This window comes from Triturus cristatus, chromosome 6 (genome assembly GCF_964204655.1).
Source record: "Triturus cristatus chromosome 6, aTriCri1.1, whole genome shotgun sequence".
Lineage (NCBI taxonomy): Eukaryota > Metazoa > Chordata > Amphibia > Caudata > Salamandridae > Triturus > Triturus cristatus.
This window is the reverse complement of record NC_140589.1, coordinates 96202059-96229943: the sequence shown is the minus strand read 5'-3', so window position 1 is coordinate 96229943 and position 27885 is coordinate 96202059.

The following is a 27885-nucleotide window of genomic DNA, read 5'->3' as shown; positions in this document are numbered from 1 at the left end:
GCAAGCCACTTACAAGGTAAGTTCTTCGAGGGCCAACACACACTAGGGCACTGGAGTGCACGAGTTACCTCACCCAGGGAAGCTGGGTGCATAGGTGTCTTTTGGTGTCGGGTCGCGTCGCTGTTTTCTATGGAGACCAAAGAAGACTAGCTGCTTGCGTCGACTGAAGAAGTGTCCGGTGGAATCCAAGGGTGGACTCGAGATGCTGAAGACCTGAAAATTGATGGGACAGTGTTCAGGGTCACTTGCCAGTGACCGGTGGCCAGGAAGATGGATGACCACAGATGTCGGGTGATTTCAGGTCGTCGATGGTGTTTTGACTCTTCGCTCACGAGGTCCAGGAGGGATCGACGATGACCAGCAGCTAGATTAGGAGTGTCCCACAACGTCTGCAGCTGATGGCAGTATCGGCACCCGGATTGGAGCCAACAAGCCTTGGCAACTGCAAGTCTTGTGTAGACTAAAGAAAGTCGATGGTGCAGAGCAGCAAGGTCTGAGGGACTCACCCAGCAAGGGTAAGTGAGGGCAGGCCTGGAGCAACCTGGGAAGCCCTTTTAGTCAATAAGAAAGTCTTCGGGGGACCCACAAGCCAACGGGCAAGTGATTGCAAAGACGCATCTTCAGGAAATGCTTCACAGGAACCCACGGTCCCTCGGGACGGGGTAGGCCTCTGATTTTCGCTGCAAAACCTGCTGGAGGCTTGGGCCACAAATGGTCCAAAGCACAAGTCCGTAAGATGTCGTGAAGGGTTTGCACTTGACAATAGTGCACTGTCCCCGGGTATTGCTGTTCCTCGTCACTCGTGGGGTCCACTCACCACAGCTTTGCTGGGGACTCACAATTGCCGCCGAAAAGTCATGAAATCCACTTCTGGAGTAGCAGGGACTTCGAACTCCGGTGGGAGCGGACAAGTTTGCAACCATTGATTAAGGTTTTTGGTGCCTGCCAAGCAGGGGAGTCACTCCTTGACTCCAAGGGAGATTCTTCTGACTTCCAAAGGTAGTGGAATGTCGAATGGCCAGGATTCTTCTTTGTAGAGCGTCGTCCAGGGTTATCTGATTTGCAATGGCAAAGCTTGCTATCTTATAGTGAAGATAGGGGAGGGACTACCTCTATGACCACTCCTCTAGGAGGGTCAGGGGAGGGGGTGGTTACACCCACTTCCCTTTGTCCAGTTGTCCAGGTAGCCCCTGAACCGGTTTGAGCTGGCATATGCACAGAGGAGCCTACTGCTCCCCCACTGTAGGACTTCAAATCACTCTAGGAGTGCACCCACCCAGCCCCAATTCACTAAATCCTGTCTGGAAGGTGGTGACACCTCCCTGTGACAGGATGCCTTTTGTTGGGCTTCCTCCACTGCGAGTTTCAGTCAGCAGCAGGAGGGCAGCCCAGTGTCTGTGCTGGTGGCATCCATTTTGTGATGCCAGGGCTCTATAGGATTTCTATTGCTTTACATGTCGTCCCCTCTAGAAGGGTGGGATCATGCTCCCACATTGTGGACTGATGTGGGGGTATGATTCCAAGTTGTTTGACACCAAACACCACATGTTTTAATGCAGTCATTCCAAAGTTAGCATTTTAATGCACTTAAGAGTATATGGTTTAACCGCATCCACAAACAGCAATAGAGAATAGACTCTGGTAGCTGCAGAGGGGCCCTGCTCACACAGAGGCACCCCCTCACATTGTAAACCACTCACCCTGCCCTCAGGATTGATAGGGCCTGTCATAGGGGTGGCTGATAGGTTTGTATGTGTGTGTATGGTGAGATATAGAAACCTATATCTCTGTGAGGAGTGCTAACACTACCTCACACAGGCTGCAGCAGCAGGCCTGTGGTGTCAGATTGAGAATGCTTCCCAGGGGTGGCATAATACATGCTGCAGCCCATGGTAGGCCTGTGAAGTGCCTATGCCCTAGGTACCTAGGGTACCATATACTAGGGGCTCATAAGGTACCACAGTATTCAATCACTAGTGCATCTAATATGCACACCAAGTTGTTTAGAGAGAACAGAGAGACTGGGGCCCTGATTAGCAGGGACCCAGCCAGACTATAGCCAGAAACCAGTGTATACATCAGAAAAAAGTGGGGCAACATAAGTGCAGATCCTACTCTCCTACATTTCCCTAGGTGCCGGCAGAGCTAGGGTTCAAAATCTACAGCTAGGCACTTTGCAAAAAAAGGGTCAGTTTTCCCTGTGAAAATGTGGTGTGTCCACGTTGCGTTTTGGACCATTTCCTGTCACGGGCACTAGGTCTACCCACACAAGTGAGGTAACATTTTTATCGGGAGACTTAGGGTAACACAGAGTTGTAGAGCAACTGTTATTACCTATTGACTTTCGATGAATTTCTGCCTTCCAAATAAAAGACAACGTGTAAAAAAAGAAGTCATTTTGAAAAATGACCTATAATTCTCATGCTAGTATGGGTACTCACAATTTCGGAAATGTACAAATATGTACTGTTTCTAAACTCTATATTTTGTTCTAAATTCAGAAATGCATAGGTGTCTCTCATACCAATTTTTCCATGTATATATTTTCCCAAATTAATTGCTATATACCCGGTACATAATAAAAAACAATTGCAAGACACTGCTCAATTATTAGCTCTAGGTTCGTCGGGTTCTTGGTGAACCTACAAGCCCTATATATCCCCACATCCAGAAAGGTCCAGCGGATTTAAAAGTAAGTTGCTTTCAAACAGCTGTCATAATTAGAAGAAGTTACAGGTGAAAGCGTTGACACAAATGGCAGGTTTTTTCAACAAATTTTCAATTTTTCCTATATTCAACTCTTAGTTTCTATAAAGAAAGCTTGAAGGATCTACACAAATGACCCCTTGCTAAATTCAGAATTTTGTCTACTTGTCTAAAATGTATAGCTTTCCAGGATCCATTATTGCTTTCATACCCATTTCTACTATTAACTGGAAGGAGGTTGAAAGCACCAAAAATTGCAAAAATAGGATATGTCCCAGAAAAATGCCAAAACTGTGTGAATTATTTTGGTTTTCCGACAAAAGTCTGCTTGTCCCTGAAATCTGGGAAGATGGTGATTTCAGTACCACAAGCCCTTTTTTGATACCATTTGCAGGGAATAAAACAGACACTTTCATCTGTAGCCCTTTTTTCCCATTTTTCCACAAAAAAACAAATTGCTGTATTTTGGCTAATTTCTGGGTCCCTGCTAGGGGAATCCACAAACCCTGGGTACCTTTAGAATCCCCATGGTGTTGGAAGAAAAGGACGCAAATTTAGCGTGGATACCGTATGTGGTCAAAAAGTAACAGGAACCTGTGCGTGAACTACCCCAAATAGCCACAAAAAAGACTTTGCACACGGGAGGGGGGGGGGGGGAGGCCTAGCAGCGAAGGGGCTAATGATTCTTTGGGTTGTGTGAAAAACTATTGTCATGCTATTGTGTTAAGGAAAGGCTCCAGTCCTGTAGCTCACAAAGTTCGCCCTGTTCCATTGAACATCAGAGATGAGCTTACGTTCTTGCTTGACAAGATGTTATCTGACGGTGTTATTGTAAAGGTGGAAGCGTCTGAATGGTTCAGTCCTATAGTTATCTTACGCAAGAAAGTATTAGATTATATGCAGACTTGCAAAATCATAACAAATGCATTGTTGTGGATAGTCACCCATTACCTAAGATTCATGAGTTGTTGGCCAATATTGGTGGTGCACAGTTCTTTTCCCTGCTTGATTTAAAGGTGGCGTGTCACCAAATTCATCTCCAGACTGACTCTCAACTATTCACCACATTTGTTATGCCTTTTGGGTGTACAAGTTTACCAGACTTACTTTTGGACTGGCTTCTGCCTCCAGTGTTTTTCAGAGGCTGATGTACACTATCCTGGAGGGTATCATTGGGGTTCAGGCCTACCAGGAGAACATCCTTTGATAAAACACTAGCTGAGCAAGACGCCATTCTCTGCCAGGTTCTTGGTAAGTTCACTGAGTTTGGCATTACTCTAAGACTGGAAAAATGTCAATTTAATGTCCAAAAGTTTGATTATTTGAGTCATTCTATAGGTGCAATGGGTATTTCTCCAAAACTCTCGCTGATCAAAGTTATTCAAGATGCCCATAACCCAGGGATAAAGTTTCCCTTTACTAATTTTTAGGTTTGAGTGAATATTACTCAAGGTTTGTGGATGGGTACTCATTTATTGTGCAACCGTTGAGAGAGTTGGTAAGGAAGGGTGTAAAATTGACTACACACAAGTAACTTTTGAAGCTGTGAAAAATCTAATCATTTCAGCGCCTGCACTTTCTCAGTTTCAGGCTGACAAGAGGTGCATTTTGACTTTGGATGCCAGCCAAATTGGACTGGGTGCGGTTCTGTCACAAATCATCCAGGGCAAAGAGCACACAGTTGCTTTTGCCTCATGGTCTCTCTCAACTGCAGAATCACGTTATAGCACCATAGAGCGCGACGCATTAGCATGTTCATGGGCTGTGGAAAAATTTTACATGTTTTTATGGGGACAACATTTCACCATGTTCAGTGATCACAGACCTTTAATACATTTGTTGGATGGCAATGGCTCTGGCACGGCCTCTTCTTACTTGGTGAGGTTGTTATGCAGACTGCACATTAGAGTACATTCCAGGCGGGAAAAATGTCAGAGCTGACTGTCTTTCTAGACGGCCTATTCAGGATGATTCTCAGGCGGAAATTAGTCATGAGGAATGTGAGGTCACACTGGTGGATGATGTTGTTGCTAATTCTGCTTTTGTCACACATGGAAAATGGCTTATGGCTTCTTCTTTGGATCCTGTTTTGGTTACTCTGGCAGATTTTTTGAAAAAGAGTTGGCCTAAAGTGAGATGTGTGGACTTCTCCTTGCAACCTTTTGTCCAAGTTGCTGATGAGTTAGCTTTGGTTCAAGGAGTGTTAGTGAGAGGAGATCACTGCATGCTACCCTCTTCTCTCAGGTTGTCTTTCATCAAGGAGGGTCATGGGCGGCACTTAGGGGTCTCCAGCACTTGAAAATCTTTTTAAAAAAATTTGGGTGGCCGTCTTCAGAGGTGCAGGTTGAAAAATTTGTGGAGTGTTGTTCAAGCTGCTTGGTTTCTGACAAGCAGTGGAAGAAACATGAGACACCCCTCATGCCCGTTCCTTTTACTGAAGAATCTTGGAGTAAGATCCCTTCGAATTGTTACCTTCGGTACAACGTTTTCTTATGGTTGTCATAGATTATTTTAGAAAATGGTTTTATTTCAAATTTACATCTCATCCTGATACTGAGTCGGTTATTAGTTTCTTAAGGAGTGTCTTTCTTATTGAAGGGGTACCAAAAGAATTGGTCTCTGACAATGGCACACACTTTGTTTCCAAAATGATGTGCACACTTTTGGCTGTACAAAGTATCAGGCATATAACTACAGCATTTTACTCATATTCTGTGAATGGTTTAGTTGAGCGAATTAATCGCTTTCTCAAAGAGGGCATCCAAACTGCGTTAACGATGGGTTGGGATGCCAAAGAATTGTTGACAAAAAAGCTCTGGTCATATTTACTTACCCCACACAGCACAACAGGTGTTTCTCATTTTCTTCTGTTGAGGAAAAGGTTACCCAGGTGTTCATTTTGTCGTGAGTGGGTCAGGAATATGAAAAAGCAAGGTTCTCATAAGTGGTTAGAAAGGAGTGACTTCCCGGGTCGGTAAGAAGCAAATGCAGTCTAAGTCAGCTTTTGATCGTAGACATAGGGTGCGTGCTTGTGATTTGATGGTTGGTGACATTGTGATAGTAAAGATTCCTAAAAAGTGAAGAAAGGAGAATCCAAATGGTCCGTTCCAATAGTGGTTGAAAGAGTTTCCAAAGGCTCGGCATTTTTGAAAGACAAAGACTGGTGGAGTAAAAGGGATTAGGTGAAGGTGTCTAAGAAGTAAGCATTAAAATGTTCTCGTGTAAAGAACAAAGAGGATTATGACTACCTGGATTTCTCTGGGCTTGACTCTGCTGGCCCTGGTTCTAGCAAATCCTTGTCTAAACTCCAAGGTGTTAGTTCTAGTTTGGACAAGTCTACCTCTTTAATTCCCACTGGTGGAAATTTAGAAGCAGATACCTCTTCTTCTGTTTCACATAGATTTGCACGCAATGTGGGTATGCCTACAAAAGTTAAGTTAAGGATTTCTATGTGGACTGATCTATTTATTGTCGGTATTCACAGTCCATCTATGTGATTGTTCTTCTACTCTTTTGTTTATTTTGTAAAGGGGAAGGTGTTGTACCGTGCTTGATTGAACATATTGTAAACGTTCTCGCGCTCTGCTCATGGCATGCGCGTGAGCGGTGAGATACATCTCACCGCTCTCGCGCTCAGCTTCCTGCGTGCGCCAGACCTGAGATGCTCTCATCGTTACGTTTTCTTTTGAACTTGCATCAGCGTGCGGATGCCTTTGATCCCTGTCAGTTATGTCAATTTTACCTGCTTTGACATGCTGCTGTGGGCTCCGTCTTCCAAAGATGTAAGAATAAACTCTTCTGGATATTTTACCAGCTGACTTGTTTCTTCCTTCCTTCCTGAGGTGGTACCTTTCTTCCTGGATTCCTGTACCACATCCACCCAGGCTGCCTTACAGCCTGAGCGGAGAATATGCCCAGGCTCCCATACCTAACCAATCACAACGCTGCATTTCAGTGTTGTTCTTGGCTATGGGGAGCCTGTGTGCTTTCTGTTCGACCAATGCAGAGAAGAGACGACTTGGGAGAGTCAGCTGCTCCAGTAAGTGAATTTTTCCCCAAAATCCATCCTCTCTACCCCCGCCCGCTACCCCTGTACCATACTCAACACCACTGATACAATCATTGTACAATGAGTCTGCCTGTCATATATGCAATACATATTAAAAGCAGTGTACAGGAAGAAGATACAGTAGTGCAAGGCCAAAGAGAATTCAAATGAGCAATACCGTAATCAAAATACATTAACAAGAACTGAAACAGAGATATTGAGGGAAAAAGGGCAATGTACTCCACCAAGGGTGGAGAGACCCAGAAACAGGTTAAAGGGATCAGCTCATTTATGACGTTAAGTGGGACGTGTGGGTTGAAGTATAGGTTTGAATGGGTCCCCAAATGTTTTTGGGACTGCTAGAAGGGGGTGCAGGCTGTAGTATCCACCCAGTTGTTCTTGGCAATGGGCTAAATCTACTAGCCAGTCCCGAATAGAAGGTATCCGCCCGCACCCCCAGACCCAGTCCACCCTGCGTTTAGCATGAGCAGCGCTAATGCAATATAAGCTTTTCGTTACCAGGCAATTCCGTCGGGAGACACAAAAGCGACAAACCTGGAGAGGGACGCACTTGCATCTGCAGCATGTGTGAGAGAGTGGAAAAGACAGCAGACCAGTAGCCCACCATGAGAGGGCACAGCCAGGCTAAATGTCAAAATGTCAAAAGTCTGCCCTTCCCCCATCCATCTAGCGGTTTCATCATGGGCACGAAGATTATATTTTCAGAGTTTGGAAGGCTTGTAGTAATGATGCATGTATCGGAAGTGCATAACTCGTAGTTTGCCATTGGGAGAAAGGGACCACATATGCCCGCCCACTCTTTGTCAGTGATGGATTTGCCCAGGTCCTCCTCCCAAAGAGGCCTGGCGGGCTGGGAGCCCAGCTGCAATTCAGATTGTGTGGAAGCATAAAGGCAAGAAAGGAGGTGCCTTGAAGAAGACACCATGAGAAGAAGTGTAAAGGTCTTACACTCTGAGGGCACCGAGGGAAAGTCTGGATAGTGTTCCTGCAGCAGTGCCCTGATACGGAAACATGTAAAGAGATCCAGAGAATCGAGCAACACACCAGCAGCAGCTGTGAAGCTTTGCACAGCTGCCCATTAGATAAAAAAACATTCATATCAGCTAGACCCCATCACATCACTCGTTGGGCAGCCAACCTCTCCTGTAATATACCAAAGAGGGGTGACCACAAGACCTTCCGCACTGGGGAATAGACCACCTTAAGGCCAAGTTTAGCCTGCAGTTGGATCCAAGCCAGTTGTGTAGATGCTACTGTGTCAATATCGGGGTGTGATTGGCACAGGGGTTGGCCAATGAGAACTGGAAGAGGAGTAGGACGCACCTGATCATGTTGAGCCCAGTGCGCCAGGTATTGGGGAGGTTGCAGTCAATAGTAAACGAATGAGTCCTGAGCACAGAGGTAATAAAGTTCAAAATCAGGGGCTGCAAGGCGACCCTGATCATACGGCAGGATTAGCGTTTCCCAAAAAAGACGAGGCTGGCCTCTCGCCTATGCAAGTCGCACTATTATGGTATGCATGGTACAAAAAAATTGGTGAGGGGGAGGAAGTGGGATTTTTAAGAAAAGATAGAGTGGACACTGAAGTGTGATCATTTCCGTTATGGCGATTCGTTTAATCAGGAAGGAGGCAATTTAATCCAGCCGTGGATCTATTCTTCCAATTTATGAATAGCTACTCTATAGTTCTAACATCTGATTTGTTCACCTTGACTCAGATCTCCATATTTTTGAGAGAGTCAGTTACCCATGGCAAGGGGACAATGAAAGTAAGTAGGCAGGGTTTAGTGGTAGGAGTAAAGGAAAAATGTGAGGACTTGGTCTCATTGATAACTATACCAGCAACAACCCGGACCAAGGAGAATTTTCGTACAACAGGATCCAGATTCTCCTCCGTGTTACTCAAATAGAGGGTGAAATTGTCCACATAAAGAGAGACCACTATGATTCGCAGGAAAAAAGGCATGCCCCTATGCCCATGTAATTGACTGATGGCTGAGGCCAGTGGCTCGGTCGCCGAGTCATAAAGCAAGGGTGAAAGAGGGCAGCCCTGATGGGTACATCTGCTGATAGGTATGGAGTCCAACTGCAGCTCATTCACCAGGATCTCAGTGAGAGGCACAGTGTAGAGTAGCCTGATCAAGCACAAAAAAGGATCAGGTATCCCGAGTCTATTAAAAATCGCAAACAAGAAAGATCTCTCTAGAGAGTCAAAGGGCCCGATTCACAGAACAAACTTAAGACTAAATCCTAAACTTAGTACCATTCTGGTATTCACAGAATGCACCTAGTACTTCTGGTATTCACAGAATGAACTTACTACTTTTGCTATTCACAGAATGAACTTAGTACTTTTGCTATTCACAGAATGGATTTACGACTCCTAAACTTACGTCCGCACTCAGGCCGGAAATTCCGGCCCGGAGGCGGAGCTTCCGGCCCGGAGGCGGGGCTTCCGGCCCGGAGGCGGAGCTTCCGGGCCGGAGGCGGAGCTTCCGGCCCGGAGGTGGAGATTTCGGCCATAGCTAAATCGGGCGGAATCCCCACCTCCGGCCCAGAAGCTCCGCCTCCGGCCCGGAAGCTCCGCCTCCGGGCCGGAAGCTCCGCCTCCGGGCCAGAAGCCCCGCCTCCGGGCCGGAAGCTCCGCCTCCGGGCCGGAATTTCCGGCCCGAGTGCGGACGTAAGTTTAGTAGTCGTAAATCCATTCTGTGAATAGCAAAAGTACTAAGTTCATTCTGTGAATAGCAAAAGTAGTAAGTTCATTCTGTGAATAGCAGAAGTACTAGGTGCATTCTGTGAATACCAGAATGGTACTAAGTTTAGGATTTAGTCTTAAGTTTGTTCTGTGAATCGGGCCCTAAAGCTCTAGTAGTGACAAGAAAGAAGGCTACAGTCGTCTCCTCAGGTTTCAATTGGTCTAAAAAGGCATAAAGAGCACTCAGGAATGGAGTTTTGCCAACCAAATATGTTATGTTAAGTGATTGCATGTAGTACAATCTCCTTCTGGGTCACAAGTAATAATGATACTGTGAGCAGCAGGCCGCACACAATTTGAGAGAACAATTCTTGAAACCAGTGTTTTACCAACAGAGTTAGAATGTCCTGCTGTTTACTGAGGCAGTGCAAAGGAAGCCCAAAGTCCACTAAGGATTGCAACATATGTATGACAATATTAGTTGCGATTGAAACGTTTATGGATTGTTTATTTGGAAAGATGACTCCGTATGCATCAGGACTGCACACATCCTGCTTCAGTTTAGGAGACAGCTGAAGACAAACCTCTTTAAAGAAGACTACATCATGATTCAGTAACAGTCCAGGCACCAGCTACCTCTCCTATTACACACTGTCTTTACCTTTGGCACTTCACTGCCGTTCTGCTAGGTTTGTGCTATATAAATACCACATACATGCATAAGGGTCACAGTGTACAAGTCATAATGCAAATCAACTGAGTGAAGTAGTACAGTGTGTAAGTAAGGAAGAGGTTTGACTGGCCCCTAAAATGTCTTGAACTGAAACCTCTTGTTATAAGGTTTTCTTGTTTTTGTCTAATGCAGTTAACTGGCCTTAAAGCCACCATACATTTAGATATAGAAGTGCGAGGAGGCCCTGCATGGCTTTAGTGCACTGCACATTGAAAGTATATGGGATATTTGAGTATCAGACCATACTCACAGCTCGCTAACAGGTTAAAACCATGGAATAAATGAATGAATATGTTTAGGGAGAATGCAGCAATGTGGTGTTAAATTGAGGACCAAAAGATTACATGATCCAAGAAAAAGAGACGTCAAGAAAATGTTGTGATTTAAAAAGTTCACTTATATCCCTATTGAAAGCTCGTAAAGACTTAAGTCTTATAGTAGACTCCATTGAGTGTCCATGGAAAATGGTGCATGATTCAAGTACAATAATAAAAATGTCTATTTATTCTGATGGTAATGATTGATAAGAGTATGGTGATGCCTTCACTTTCATGCAGGGACATGTTGGTTATAATTGAGGAATGCTTGGAGAATGAAGGTGTGAAGTACTTGTAGTAATGTGTCGTGGAGAAGGGAAGGTATAGCCTTGTTAAACTAAATTTAATTATTCTGGGGCCGATTCCGATCTGGGTCGGAAGGGCACCGAACGCGATCCAGCTGGAAAAACGACAAGCCGAACGCATGTTTTCTGCCCGACTCGTACAGCTGTACAAGCGAGCAAGTACGATGCGAGCTAGGTGAAATTCACCGACCGAGTCGTTTCCGGGTCCGAACCGCTCCGTACGTCTCGGTCGGAAGCTAACCGTGGCATGCAATGGATGCGATTTACAACCGAGCCAGTACGATGCACGCGTCGGACAGCCTGTGCGAGCCAGAGTGTCCGGCTCGCAAAACGTCCGGGTCGTTGCCTTTGGGGGTCCGCGTCGGACCCCCTGTCACCCACAGCCCTACGACTCAGACGCAGGGGGAGGCCCCAACACAGGCATGTACGGTGCAGATGGCACCGACGCGTACTCACTGTAGGGGGCCCCTTGCGCGAGACGTACCCATTCAGTCAATGGGAGCCCATGTACGCGTCGAACGACTGGCTCCCATTGACTTCTATAGGAGTCCGACCGAACCGAGTCTGGCAGCATACGGCCGCATCGTACTTGCTCAGTCGGACTGCAGAACTCCGGCTCTGTTGGAAAACACTCCGGATCCGGCTCGGTTGGAGTGCTTTCCGACCCGGATCGGAATCGGCACCTTAGTGTTACACTAATATCTGTCATGTTGTACATTTACAATTTTCCACAAACTAATGAGAAAATATGTAGACAAGATGAGAAAAAGTTTGAAAAGAAAAAACAAATATAAAAAAATAATGAATTTAAAAAGTATTATCGGAATATTTATATACGGTTTTGGTGATTATATATTTTTGGCCCAACGTATATGTTTTGAACAATTACATCTTCCTGGATGTATACAGAAGTAAAAATATGGAGGTTTGGCAGTTATTGTTGCAAGAAAGTAGTCTGAGTCTTCTAATGCAGCTGGGGTGTTCCAAAGGCTGAGACGCTGACGTGGGTCCTCAGTGGGCTGTACGTCCACCGCATGGAGGTGTGGGAAACATGTGGAATGATCTGCTCAGCCACAAGAGGTACCGATGGAAGCAGAGACTGGATTGACCCTTTTATGAGAGTCAGCCATTTGGTGAATAGAGGCTCCGAAGTTGGAGGGGGCTGAAGGTTTGGTACAGGAGACTCACCCATAATCCTGAGCTAAATATGTCTGAAGTGTTGGACATCTATAGAGCTGTAAAAGGATCTAATCTTATTTGAAAATTCAATACACAAATAGTATTAAATAACCGCTCCCCAAATCAACTAGCCTTCTTCATTGTTGATTTTGGCCCAATGGTTATTTTTTTATTTATTTTTTATTTTTTTTTAAAATTCTTTTTATTGAACTTGGTAACAGTCATGTACATCATACCTTGTCAATACAGTTGCTGACCATAATACATATAGGTAGGGGATAATGGGTTACAGTTACAATTGCAGCACATCCCTGAGTTCATTTCTTCGCATTTTTAATTCCACTACTGGTGGTATGCATATATTTCCCCGATAGCTATTCCATGCCTTCCATTTCTTATCCCACTTTTTGGGGCAGCCACGTGTTATGAATACTTCCTTTTCCGCCACCATACACCCATCAAGTTCCCTCACCCATATTCGAACAGATGGTATGTCTGCAGCCCCCAATTTCGTGCTATCTCATGCTTAACCAGGGTATATCCTAGTGTCGTCATCTGTTGCTCAATTTCCGTGAGGTCTGTAGCCGCCCATATATTAAGTAAACCCAGCTGAGGTGTGAGGAGTAACTTTTTCCCCAGTGCAGTCTGAATTCTGGTTGTGGCTCCCTCCCATAGCGGCTTCACAGCAGGGCGTTCCCAGATCATGTGGAAAAAGGTAGCCGTTTGTTTGCACCCCCTAAGACAGAGCGCGTCCGCCCTAGCGCCTATTTTGGCCAGAACGACCCCCGTCATATAGGACCTATGTAGGATCCTGAGTTGAATCAGTCGGAAGCGGAGGGTGATAGCCGCCTCTCTAGGGGACATCAATGCCTCCTGCCATTCTTCCTCCTCAATGGGCCCCAAGTCGCTTTGCCACTTCTCTCTAAGTTTCTCGAAAGTGTCGGGCAAGTTATTATATAATTTTTTATATGTTAGGGATATGGCCTTCGAGTGCAGTGGCCCATCTAACAACCGGTCCTCTAAGGGTGACGATTCTGGTATGTCTTTGAGGTTTGTGAAAGCTGTCAGGAGGGCGTGTCTGATCTGCAAATAGCGGAACAGTTCCCCTTGTGCCATGTGGTAGCTCCCCTTAAGTTCCTCGAAGCTAAGGATCGAACCCTTTTTGATCAAATCCCCCACTACTGAAATTCCGATGGTGTCCCACTTGTCGAACCCCGGTTGGTGACACAGGGTACCCAGTCCCTGGGCTTGCCACAATGGTGTCGTTTTTGAAAGTGTATTTGCCCAACCCAGACAGGAGTTCGCCTGGTGCCAGATATCTATCATGTGAGAAGTGGGCCCAATAAACCTCTGCTTCTTGACTTTGGAGTGCAGTGCACCCAGGTAGCCGGCTCGTCCAGTTTGGTAGCTGTCCAGCCCATATGCCGGGTCATTGGGAGAGTGGTATTCCCAGTGATTCACCACCACCAGTTGCGAAGCCCAGTAGTATAGTGTAAGGTCTGGAAGGGCTATGCCACCATCATACCACCCCCTGGTTAACTTTTTCAGTGACACACGTGGGGTTCTGCCATCCCACAGCAGTGTACGGACCTCACTCTCCACCGCGGCAAAATATGCATCTGGAACACGGTTCGGGCAGTTTCGTTTTTTAATACAGATAATCAGTGTTAAGGTGCAGGTGTTCCCTTCTCCCAAGATGGCTGCCACAGACCCCTGCTACTGCAGAGTGGTCTTTCATAGTAGCATCCTAGCTGCCAGGAGCTGGCTGGAACCCCACAACAATGTTGCGACACCAGCCCGCCTTTTTTGTCCCATAGGTAGAATGGGGAAGCTTTGGAATGTGCTGGAACCGTCTAGAAGGGAGGTGTAGTTTTTACTTTTGCCGCCTTGGCTAGAGGTCACCTGACCTAGGGATACATAAGTGAGGGAGGGAACTTTTTCCAGTCAGTTGGCCAGTTGGGGTGAAGAAGAGCTGGAGAATCCATGCCGGAGTGTAGGCGGTAGGGCCTAGCCAGGGACTTATGCCTCTGAGAGTGACAGGGCTTAGGTGCTGCCTCTTAAGTGAGTGAGGGATGTATGATGTTACAACGCATGCTTTTACAACGCATGCTGTTACAACGAAATTTTTACAACGCAAATGCAGTGACAACGCAAGTCTTTACAACGCAAGTCTTTACATCGACTTGCACTAGATGGCGTGCTAACATTAAAAAAGTGTAATTTACTATTCTAACTCCAGTCCACGTAACAGTAGGGAAGGTGTTTGGATAGTAAACTACACTATTTTTAATGTTAGCACGCCATCTAGTGCAAGTCGATGTAAAGACTTGCGTTGTAATGGCATGCGTTGTCAATGCATTTGCGTTGTAACAGTTTCGTTGTAATGGTAGTGCGTTGTAAAAGTTGCGTTGTAAAGGTTGTTCCCCGTGAGTGAGGGATCCTGTGAAACCCACTGATCTTGCCCAGCAGTAGGAGGACCCAGGGAACCTCTGGCCAGCTTGACTAGGAAGGACCTAGTCGCCAACTCATCCCCTACCCCCCAAGGAACAGAACCCCAAGGGCACCAGAATCATCTGCGCCACAAAGACTGAATATTGAAACTGCAGAAGCGACATCCTGAAACTTCATGCCAAAGCGAATATTGTAACTTCACGAAACGACTGATTGCCTGACTGCTGGGGATCGACCAGGTACTGGCGCTGTGTTTCCTGCGCTGCCAGACCTGACCTGTGACCCCCTGTGCGGATCTGCTGTTGAGCGCGGAGCTGGCCGAGCTCCAGCTTAATTTGTGACCCCCCCCCCTGGTTAGAGGACCCGCAACGAGATCACCCTTCGCGGCCCGTAGGCCTCAGGGAAGTGTCAGTGCCAAGTCGGAGCCTGCGGAGAAGCCCAGGGCCCCGCCGCTGCCGTCGCAGCGTCAGAAGGAAGAGCGAGTGTCCGGGAGTGTCCCGCGCCGTTGCGCGCATTGGAAGAAGGGCCCGGAGCGGAACCGAGCGACGAGACCAAGGTAACCCCCGGGGGCTGGGAGGTAGCGCGGCCGTGTGGCGGCCTGGGACTCGCCCCCCCCTGCTCCCCGGGAGTCGTGGGAAGGCCCGGTGCGCCCCCTGCCAAGTGGGAACGACACCGCATGCAGAGACTGTGACTTTCCCCCCTCCGTGGGATTTCCCGCCGTAATTGTGAGTCTCCCCTCCGTGGGATTACCCTCTCCTGGGGACTGCCGTTCGCAGGACTCCACGGTGCTCAATGCGTTCTATGTTGGAGTAGCGCTGATCGTCCAATTGTATTTACCAGTGCTCAATGTGTTCTATGTTGGAGTAGCGCTGATCGTCCAATTGTATTTACCAGTGCTCAATGCGTTCTATGTTGGAGTAGCGCTGATCGTCCAATTGTATTTACCAGTGCTCAGTGCGTTCTATGCCTAAGTAGCGCTGATCATCCATTGGCATTCGCCAGTGCTCAATGCGTTCTATGTCTCAGTAGCGCTGATCATTCCTGTGTATTCACCAGTACGCAATGCGTTCTAAGTCTAAGGAGCGCTGATCCCATGTGTTGCATTCACAAGCGCTCAGAGCGTGCTAAGTCCAATTAGTGGGGAACCTCAGTTTGTGGTCTCAAGCGCTCCATGCGCCAGTGGCGATCCCAAGTGCAAGGCGCTTCGTGTTCCCACAACGCTTATGCTCAGAGTGCTAGGCAAACGTTATACGACCGCAAGTTATGCTCATGTGCCTTTGTTTCTTCGTAGGCACCAGTAGCGCCACGTGTGCAGGCCCCGGCCCGCAGCACTAGGGAAGTACATACGACAGGGATTGCTGAGGTAACCGTAATGAGATGCTGTAATGCACATGTTAAAGTGTACAGGTAATGAGATGCTGGATTGCACATGTTAAAGTGTACAGGTAATGAGAAGCTGTAATGCAAATGTTAATGTGTACAAGTTAAGATACATTGCCCTCCAAGATTACCGTGTGTGCTCCTTTGATTAGATAAAATCTGATTAATTTGCATTCACCTAATTGTGTGGCGTCCATTATTGTGTGCGTTTACAGCTTCAGAGGATGCGTGTGTTGTATGGTCGCTTAACACACAGGCCTTTGGGTGCCCAGCCGCTCGTGTCACGTTACCCCCTTAGGGCCTGGAGACCCCAGGTCTTACAATTTCCCACTAGTGACAGCGGCAAGGACCTCCAGTGCTTTACATCCGCTCGCAACCGTGCCAGCGGAGGGGCCAGGTTATGACTGTGAAACAGGGCCGGATCCGTCGTGACATAGATCCCTAGGTACCGGAAACCATTTCTAGCCACCTCTATCGTGCAGTTCGCCGGAAGACGGGGAGCCTGCCCCCGAAGCATAAACAGTACAGATTTGCTCCAGTTAATGGCATAGCCGGAGTATTTCCCAAAGTTTGTAAATATGTTCAGGACAGCATGGATGGATGTATAGGGGGAGGCGAGATATAGCAGTATATCATCAGCGTATAACGATATTCTGTCATCGTCGTCCATTGTCCATTTAAGCCCTCTTATCATTGCATCCCGCCGTATCCACGCTGCGAGCGGCTCCAGCACGAGGGAAAATATCAGTGGCGACAGTGGACAACCCTGTCGGGTGTCCCTTCGCAACGTAAAGGCACTGGACGTATAGTTATTGACTCGTATTTGACCCTGTATATCGGTATAAAGCAACCGCACCCAGCCTAGAAATTTCGGACCAAATCCCAACCTCTCCAGGACCGCGAACAGGTATGGCCATTCAATAGAGTCAAATGCCATGGACGCATCCAACGAAAGGACCACAGCATCCTCCTCGATATAGTCTCTACGTGCGAGCACGTTATGGAGATGACGGATGTTAAGTGCCGTATTTCTACCGGAAATAAAGCCCGATTGATACGGGTGCACTAAGGAGGAGATGACTGCAAATAATCTAGTGGCAAGCACCTTCGCCAATATCTTAGCCTCCACGTTAATCAATGAGATCGGTCTATATGAACCACATCTATCCGCGGGCTTCCCTGGCTTACGGATAACTACTATGGTAGCAAGACGCTGGTCATTTGGCAATTTTCCGGTCTCATAACTCTCGTTATACAAAGCTCGTAGATGTGGGGCCACCTGGGAGGCCACTACCTTTAAGAACTCAATGGGAGTGCCATTAGGCCCCATCGCTTTCCCGGACTGAATTTGAGCAATAGCTTTCTGAATTTCATCATCCGAGAATTCACCATCAAGAATGTCTCTCTCCGATTCGGAGAGTGTAGCTAGGACACTGTCAGAGAGAAGTTGGCGGGAGTCTTCTGTAGTGTAGGTGGTGGAGGGAGAATAAATTCCTCGAAGTGATCTGCTATATCTCTGGGATGTGTAATTGTCACGCCATCAGGTAATGTGAGCATCGGCACCCAAGGGTCCCCTTGGTCCCTTCTCTCTAACCATGCCAATGTTTTCCCAGCCCTATCACCTAATATATATAGTCTATGCTGAGTATGGAGATGCTTGGTCATCATATGTTCCCTAGCTTTGAGTTTATATTCTTCCTGTTTAAGTAGGAGACGGTGTTGCGTGTCGTCCATTGGCCCATTTGTGTGATCTAATTCAAGTTGCTGGAGCTCGTCTTCCAGCTGGAGTAGTATGCGTCATTTGTTCTGTATGTAGCCTGTTTTTCGAAACAGAGCCTGCCCATTCAAAACCACTTTAAATGCTTCCCAGATAGTAAGCGCCGAACTAACCGACCCCAGATTGTCCTCAAAGTTGTTCCCAGTTTGCGTGCATAGTTCCTCCTTGATTTCAGGGATTTTTAGCAACCATGGGTTTAACACAATAGTGGTACGTGGCTGGTGCTCCCAGTGTGTGAATTTCGATATGAACCGGGGAGTGATCCGAGATCCCTCTCGGCAGAACCCTGGGGTGCCTAAAATTACCTATCGATGTTGTGTGTGTCAGGAAATAATCAATACGGGATGAACTCTTATGCACGTTAGAGAAATATGTGAATTGCAGCGTGTTTGGGTGAAGTGCGCGTCTTATATCTATCAGGCCCATAGCCCTTATAAATTCCGCCATAAGCACGTTTGGTCTTGCCCCTAGTCATTGGGGGTGTCTATCGATTGTGTCATCTATGGTTAGGTTATAGTCACCCCTCATGATGAGTGTGCCCAAGGGAAGGTCAGTAAGTATTTTACCAAGGTCCGTTAGGGCTTCTTTACCGAGTGCCGGTGGCAGGTATAGTGAAATTATGTTGAGCGCTCTCCCTTCCCACTGGGCCTTCAAGACAGCAAAGCGTCCCCCAGGATCTGACCATGTATGGTGCGCAGTCAGGGCCAAGTTTTTTTTTAACTAATATACCTGTTCCCTGTGAGCCTGTGGTGTAGTCTGTATGTACTAGGAGTCTATATCCCCACCGGGTGAGGGCTTTACTCTTGTTTACCACTAGATGCGTCTCCTGTAGCAGCACCACGTCTGGAGACTGACGTTTCAAGTACTGCTGAACAATCCCCGCTTGATTTTATCTCCTATCCCATTCACATTCTAAAGTAAGAATAGAGAGCGACACGTCTCTTTCACCCCCCATCATCTAACTCACGGAGAGGCATGACCTGATAGATCAATAGCGGTGTGTAAGCCACACTTGATACGAGCTGTCTGAACGCTGTACTGTTTTGCACATTTCCCCCGTACCCCAATTCAGCAACAATGTTGGTACATGACAACACTCTATTTATACTGCAAAAGTCAACCACACTTTGCAAAAACGAACCAACATCCCTACCCCCAGCTCCACCCCCCTCCCTGCCCTCTCGCCCGTGGATTTAGAACTACCCACTCCCCAACTAGGCAGAGTGCCTCTCTCCCTCCCACAAACACAGAAAGGCGCAGGCTTAGCACTTCCCCATCCCCGCTAACTACATTGTACGTCTTGTCTATCCCAAACATTTTACCCTTCCCAGGCCAATTGGCTAATACCAATGCTTATTTTTGATGGCATGGAAATAGCTTTACCTGACTAATTTCCAGATCTAATTGTGCTAACATGACATGCAGTATTATCCAGTTTCAGCTTACTTATAAATTCCTTAATTTTAAACATTCTTAAGAATGATTTACCCTCACAGAAATAAATGTGTTTGATTTGGGTGCATGTTCTGAAGCTGGAACTACTAAACTCAGCCAAGTTTCAGTAGCTACTGAAAACCACCGAAGTAGAAACTCTCTTTGAGCCAATTAACAGAGCTGTACGTCTTCAGACTGCCTCATGGAAGAAGCAGTGACATTCACCCATTGGAGGCCCTGGAGCAGTGTCATCCTCCCTAGATGCTGCTCTGCTGTTAGTTTGTGTGTATGTGGGCATGGAGAAGACCTCGCGTGCTACACCTGCAGAGATGCACCATGTTACAGGTGGTGTTCTCAGATGATGCTAAAAGTGAATCCTGGTGTCTGCCTCCAGTAAAGCAGGTGTTTGTTGCAGAGAGCACCAGAGAGTCTGCCCCAGCGCTAAGCTGCAAGTGCCCTCCGAATACAGGGTATACTGTTTTCGGCGAGAAGGCACAGCACAGACCACTGACAACTTGTAGTGTGGAAAAGGATACCTTAATGGAGCAGGTGCACATCACAAACATTTATAACCCCAGTCAACTCGCCTTACACCACTATAGTCCTCACTATACATCAATATTTGCCTGCCGCTTGCCCTACCTCCACCCCTAAGTGTGTCTCTCACAATTCCTCCAACGCACGGTACATAGACTCTACATCCTGGATGGACTTTCCTTCATTATACTGTAAACCTTCAACTTCCAAACTTTGGCAAGTGTCAACTTACTGCCACCCTCGCCTTCACACTGCTTCACCCACCCCAACAAGTAATACAACCGCTTTAAACCATGAAAGAATCTCAGCAAACCACCAATCAGAAACACAAATCCCCCTCTGGGGTATTTTTTACCCTCCCCCAAGCCCCTGCACCCTCCGCTGGGGAAAACTCTTGTTCAAACCAGATACCCAGTGTTGCTGACAATGTTTCTCTCAGCTTCAACAGATACTAATCCAAAGTCATAGTGAATTTGTGCATTCCACCAGGTTCAATTACAGAATATCGATGTAAAAATATAGACGTAAAAAATATTGATAAAAAAAAATATAGAATGCAAAAATATCGACTCCGTATACTTAGACAGGTAAGTAGAAAAATATCGAGAAAAAGAATATCGATGTTAAAAATGTAGTTGTACAAAATATCAATTTTTATATATATATACATACATATATATATATAATATTAAATATAGTAAATAATACATTTAATCTAAAAACAAATTAAGTGAATTTAATATACATGTTACCAAATATAACAAATAAACCTAATGAAACACACATACATAATAATCAATATATGTATATATATATATATATATATATTTACTTTAACACAGTTAATAAACAATTAATTTTTATTTATTTTATCATTTTAAAATTATATAAAAATATACATTTATATATACACATATAACTATACCAATAACAGAAAATCTATTTTAAATAAACATTCTATTATAAATTAAAACATTAAACTATTTAAAAATCTTTAAACTTACATTTACCACTCCAGTCAGTGCAACAGTAGGGAAAGTGTTGGATAGCGGAGGGGTACAAATTTCTATTCCCACTCCAGTGAGTGCAACCGTAGGAAATGTGGTGAATAGCGGACAGGTAAAAAATACTATTCCCACTCCAGTGAGTGCAACAGTAGAGAAAGTGTTGGATTGCGTAGGGGTAAAAAGTACTATTGCCACTCCAATGAGTGCAACAGTAGGGAAAGTGTTGGATAGCAGAGGGGTAAAACTTACAATTCCCACTCCAGTGAGTGCAACAGTAGGGAAAGTGTTGGATAGTGGCAAGATAAAATTTACTATTCCCACTCCAATCAGTGCAACAGTAGGGAAAATGTTGGAAGGGGGTAACAATTAATATTCTCACTCCAGTCAGTTCAAATAAAAAAACAAAAATAATATTAACAAAAATATTTAAAAAGCAAAATAAATAAAAACATATATAAATATATTAAAAATTTAAATACAAATATATATAATTTTACAAATTAAAAAAGACACATATTACAATTTTAAATGCATATGACAAATACCTACAAATATTATATTAAATAAAACAAAAAATAATTTTCAAACAAATAAATATTTCTAATTAGAAATTATTTAGATTCAAAAACATTAATTATTGCATGCATTCACTTTTTTATTTACTACCCTGTAACACCACACAATTCACATCCCACATCTACATTTTATTAAAAACCCACACCTAAAATTAATTACACAAATTCCTTATTTAATTTTCTATTAATTAATCAATTTAATTAGGAAGTAATTATTATTTAATTGAAAACTATTGACTTCCCACCCTGTACCCCATAAACCCCACAACCCACACCTAAAGAAAATCACAATTACCATAATTAATTATCAATTAGTTATTTAATAAAAATTGACAACTAATTGTTAATGAATTAACCATAAATTACTCCCCACCCTTTACCCCTATAAACCCCACAACCCACCCCTAAAATTAATGACACAATTAAGATAATTAATTTTCAATAAATTAATTAATATTAATTAGGAACTAATTATTAAATAATACAAAATAAATTACTTTGGGCGTGGCCAAGCCTTCGATCAAAATGGCTGCACGGCAGTGAAGCTCCGAGCACCCGATGCCTAAAGTCAAGTCAAGTCAGGAGCATTTGTATCGCGCACATATCACTCACAAGAGTCTCAAGGCGCTTGCAGACGGCTGCAGATGGCTCTGACAAACGGACCAGATATAATTTCCAAAAAGTCAGGTCTTCAACTCTTTACGGAATCTACTGTGTTCTGAAATGCTACGAAGGTAGAAAGGAATTTTACTCCATGACGATGGTGCCAAAAAGGAGAACGGCCACCTTGCCTGACAGTGTTGATTCTAAATGGGGTCAGCAATGCCGCATCGCTGGAGCGTATCGTCCTGGACGGGTGATACCAATGTAACTTTGTCAGCCAGTATTTTGAACCAGTTCCATGCATATGCTTATGAGTCAGACAAAGGTGCCGATCACGATCCGGTAAAAAAATTCCCCGTACGACTCGTATCCGGTCTTTTTACCATACGAATCGTACAAGTGCCGTACAAACTGCCAATTACGATTCGCATGGGAAAAAGACCATACGAATCGCATTGGGAATTATTCCCCACACGTCCTCGGGTCGGAAAATGTGTCCGACACGTCCTCGGACGATTTACCGTACAAATGTGAAAAGTGAAGTCCGACCGCGGAATCACGATCCATCCCGTGCGTCCGATGTTACAACCGTATGGAAAAAACACCGTCCGCACCGAACTCCCATAGCAACCATGGAGACATGTGCCCGCATACGCGCCCAACATTCCCCCCAGCCCCCGTACTTTCGAGTCGTACCCCCGTGTATGTACACCCCCACCCGTGTATGTACACCCGTGTACGTGTCGTACCCCCCGTGTACGTTCGTGTCGTACCCCCCCGTATTTACACCTGTGTACGTTCGTGTCGTCCCCCGGGTATGGACAGCCGTGTATGTGTCGTACCCCCGTGTATGTACACCCGTGTACGTGTCGTACCCCCCGTGTATGTACACCCCTGTATGTGTCGTACCCCCGTGTATGTACACCTGTGTACGTGTCATACCCCCCGTGTATGTACACCCGTGTACGTGTCGTACCCCCCCTGTATGTACACCCGTGTACGTGTCGTACCCCCCGTGTATGTACACCCGTGTACGTGTCGTACCCCCGTGTATGTACACCCGTGTACGTGTCGTACCCCCCGTGTATGTACACCCGTGTACGTGTCGTACCCCCGTGTATGTTCACCCGTGTACGTGTCGTACCCCCCATGTATGTACACCCGTGTACGTGTCGTACCCCCCCTGTATGTGTACATGTCCTACCCCCGTGTATGTACACCCGTGTACGTGTCGTACCCCCGTGTATGTACACCCGTGTACGTGTCGTACCCCTCCGTGTATGTACACCCGTGTACGTGTCGTACCCCCACGTGTATGTACACCCGTGTACGTGTCGTACCCCCCCTGTATGTGTACGTGTCCTACCCCCGTGTATGTACACCCGTGTACGTGTCGTACCCCCCGTGTATGTATACCCGTGTACGTGTCGTACCCCCGTGTATGTACACCTGTGTACGTGTCGTACCCCCCGTGTATGTACACCCGTTTACGTGTCGTACACCCCTGTGTATGTACACCTGTGTACGTGTCGTACCCCCCGTGTATGTACACCCGTGTACGTGTCGTACCCCCGTGTATGTACACCCGTGTACGTGTCGTACCCCCCGTGTATGTACACCCGTGTACGTGTCGTACCCCCCCTGTATGTGTACGTGTCGTACCCCCGTGTATGTACACCCGTGTACGTGTCCTACCCCCCCCTCTACGTTCGTGTCGTACCCCCGTGTATCTACACCCGTGTACGTTAGAGTCGTACCCCCACCCGCGTATGCATGGAGCGTACCCCCACCACAACATTCTAAGTACGGAGCGCACCCCAGGCCCCAACATCACAACCGCATGTACGAGTCGTACCAAGCCACACACAAGGACAGCACTTTACAACAAAATGGCCCATGTACACACCGTACACACGCAAAAAACACACGTACACAACCAGGACAAACCAAAACGACACAAGAATACACCATCTGAATGGCACAAAGCCACAAAACATGTCCAACAACCACTAAAACAACACATTCACTGACCTGCAACTGCCAAAAACAAACAGAGGCCCAAAACACAACCACTCCTTATAACACACCCACCCAAAGTTCAAACACAGCCACACCCACCAATGGACCAATAAAAAGGGCCCACACACACAAACCATGAGCCTTTGCAACAGACTCACTGCTGCCAGACCCCACAGACAACCTACAGCACCATACTAGAAGCTTTACCACACCTTACACTTGCACACCTTCACACACACACCTTCACAAACACCCCCTCATCACATTCACACACACACCTGCACAACCACACCCACACACCCACAACCATCCACACCCCCCCCACCATCCACACCCACACCCCTCACCATGCCCACTAACAACAATCCAAAGTTCACTAGCCGAGAGTTGGAGGTCCTTGTCGATGAAATCCTCAGAGTCGAGCCACACCTCTTTGGAACATTGGTCAGACAGACAAGCACTTCAGCAAAAACAGCCATGTGGCAGACCATCGTCGATGCTGTGAATGTTGTTGCGGACACCAGAAGGAACAAGCAGGAATGCCAAGCCAGGTGGTACGATCTGCGGAGGAGGGTCCGAGCCAAGATGACGGATGAACACAACCAGGCCAACGTCACTGGAGGAGGACCGTCCCGCAGACCCGTACACTACCATCCCTGGGAGGAGAGGGTGATGGCCACACTGCCGGTGGAGGCAGTGGACGGATTAGGAGGACTCCGAGACCCGGGTGAGTACACAAACAACTCACCTCACATGGGGGGAACGTCATTCACAACCAAACTCACAAACAGGCACGCAACCACCCCAAGCTATCGCATGACTCAACCACACTCCATGAACACGCACATGCCACTGGCGCCACCATGCCCCATGCACCCAGCTGGACAATGTCAAGTCACAGGCCACAGAAGACACCAACACATGACACGGTAAGCCGGATGGCGGGAGGGTGGGCCCCAAAAATCACATAGTGTAACTCAGAAGCAGACAACAATGCCCCCTGCCCATATGGCCTAGGTCACAGCCAGACAAACAGTGTGTCCCAACACAGGAATGACTTGCCAGCAAATGGCGGACGCCTTGCATCAACACATGGGGGTGACGACACGTTCTTGCACATGACAGCAGCTAATGAACAGCCAACACTGTGAAATAGTGGCAGCACACACCACCACAGCAGCAGTGCAGACACAGACACTACACCCAATGGGTGCCTGGAGATCAGAAACAAACTCACATCAACAATCCAAGGGCCATTCAAAGATCTGCTAACAGTGTGTGCACAGTAAGCTGGGCTGAGGTGACAGAGGATGACACACAGAGGGAGGGAGAGGGGGACAGAGAGGGAGGGAGACACAGGGAGGCGGACAGAGGGAGGAGGCTGACACACAGAGGGAGGGAGAGGGGGACAGAGAGGGAGGGAGACACAGGAAGACGGACAGAGGGAGGAGGCCGACACACAGAGGGAGGGAGAGGGGGACAGAGAGGGAGGGAGACACAGGGAGACGGACAGAGGGAGGAGGCCGACACACAGAGGGAGGGAGAGGGGGACAGATAGGGAGGGAGACACAGGGAGAGCAAATCAGCCTTGTGGTGTGTGGGAATGTCTGCTCGTCAGCAGGTGGACTGCGTGCATGTAGACAAGGGTGGCCAGTGCCAGCACCCCCCCTCTCCTCCATGGCAAAACACAGGGCCATGTCACAACCTGTGCACGAGCACAACGACTGCTACCTGCATCATATAAGTGTGTGGAACAACTTCATGTGCCCACGTACAGTGCTACACGGAAGGCGCCAATGCACGGCTCGCCACACCTGCCCACTCCACTGCTGACTGCAGTCACACTTGACGCAGCAAGTAAGACTGTGCCACACATAGGTAAAGTCGCCAAAGCTGTGCCCAAGGGACATACCCATGCACAAGTGCACTGTGAGTGGAATGCAAGACATATCCAATTTCCCAGAGGAAATGTTCCAACTTTGAAACTAATGAAACATGGATGTTGCATGGAACAAAATTAACATTGTCTCTCTCACACACAGGTCAACGTCGTGGATCACCCCCCAACACTGGGGGGGAAGACTCACAGGACCCGGCTCGGCGGGATGAAGGAGCCACCGGCAGCGACGACTCTCACCACTCTGTGGACCAACCCGACCCCGACCAACCTGGCCCCTCTGGTGTCCAACGACCTGCAGTACCTGCGTCAGGTACAATGGGGCCAACCACCACCCCCACTCCTGCCACATCCCTGGAGACACCCAGGATCCCTGCCCCACCACCACAAAGCAGCCAGGCTGGCCAGGAGGGACACGGTGTCCCGGGCACCCAGGAGGAGGCAGGCGACAACGCCAATGCCACCCCTCAGGGGTCCCGGAGACCCGATGTGCCCACAAGGGCAGGCCAGGTGCAAGTGGGCAGGGGTGGTGGGAGTGGAGGACGGCAGAGGCGCCAGCCTGACCAGTTGGCTGGGGAACCGGAATATTCCCATGTCCGAAACATCCTGGACACATACCGGCAGGACACCACGGGCATGGCCCAGGTTTTGTCCATCCTCGAGGGGATCAAGACCCAGCAGGCCCAGCAACATGCGGAGCAACATGCCTGTCTACTGCAACACCAACGGAGGATGGAGGACAGACAGGCTGAGCTCGTGACGGTGTTCACGGGAATTCACAGTACACTCCGTCGGATGGCCGACAACATGGGCAACCCTCCCTGTGCCAGAAGGCGTAGAACATCACCACCCACAGAGAGGGATCATGAGGAGGAGGAGGAAACATCCGATGGAGCATCCCAAACATCGTCACGGCCTGGTTCTGAGGGTCCCCGCAGGAGGGCGGGTCGTCCACGTAAAAGACCGTGAGGGTCGGCGCTACAGCACCATCTCCCAGGACACCTGGCCTGGCACCTGGACCACTGGAGCAACAGCAGCACAGCATCAAAAGACATTCCCTGCCACATGGCCTTGCTGGTCACTGTCTGACCAATGTTGACAAAGACTGTGGCATGGACTCTGAGGATTTCTAATGGCAAGGACACCAACTCCCCTAGTGAACTTTGGATTCCACACACCCGGAAAGCCCCTCATGTCAAACCCCCACCCCCACTAAAATAAAAAGTCACACAATGAAGAGAAGATGCCTGCTGGTTGCATTATTACCTTACATGTGTCTTGTAAAGTCTAAACATGCCTGAGTTCTCATTTGACTTCAACCATCCACACCCTGGGGCCTGAGTCTGGCACAGGACACACGGGTCACAGTGTATTAGGCAAGACAGACATGGAGCACCATACACACCCGTGATGGGCCCAACCAGCTGAGGGGGTGGCCGCACAACCGTGCCGACAGACATATTGAGTACAGCAACAGTCATGCGCAGAGGTCAGGGATCATGTCGAGTGTCCTGGGGGGCACCCAGGTATGTGTAGACAGGTGGCAGAACCATGTCCTGCAAGCTTGAGTCAGGTGGATGCAGAGAATGGTGGCCTGGCCAACGTTGGATGCATGGAGATGGCACATGTCACAATACCCACACAGTCATGGACATCATGCACAATACACGGTCTAATCCCACACAAACAGCTTGCATCTTGCTACTCTACACATAGACACATAGCCACTATCACGGAAAACCATGCCAGACATGCCGGATGCACCGTGGTAACACACCAGCATTGACGGAGAAGAGGCACCTTGGAGGCATAGGGACACCTTTATTAGTCATGTATTTGGGATTGCAGAGGCAAGTCGGAGTACACATGAACGGGTCATGTGGAGTAACATGTGGGTCCAACACTGGCACCCCCCTTCTGCACCACAAATGCGTGATATCCATGGAACTGGCACACAAGTGTCGGCTAACAGCTAAACACCCCCTGCTGCTCACGGAGAGCCTGCCATACACCATTGATCCGCTGATGTGGAAGTCCCACACCATGTCAAGCCAATGCAAACCGTATGTGTCCGAGGGCAGTGTTACACACATTGATGCCATCATCACATTCCACAATCCCATCACTGATGACTGTCGACAAGTCTGACCATCTATTCAGGTGTACCCATCTGCATGTCATGTGTACCATGGTGATGCAAC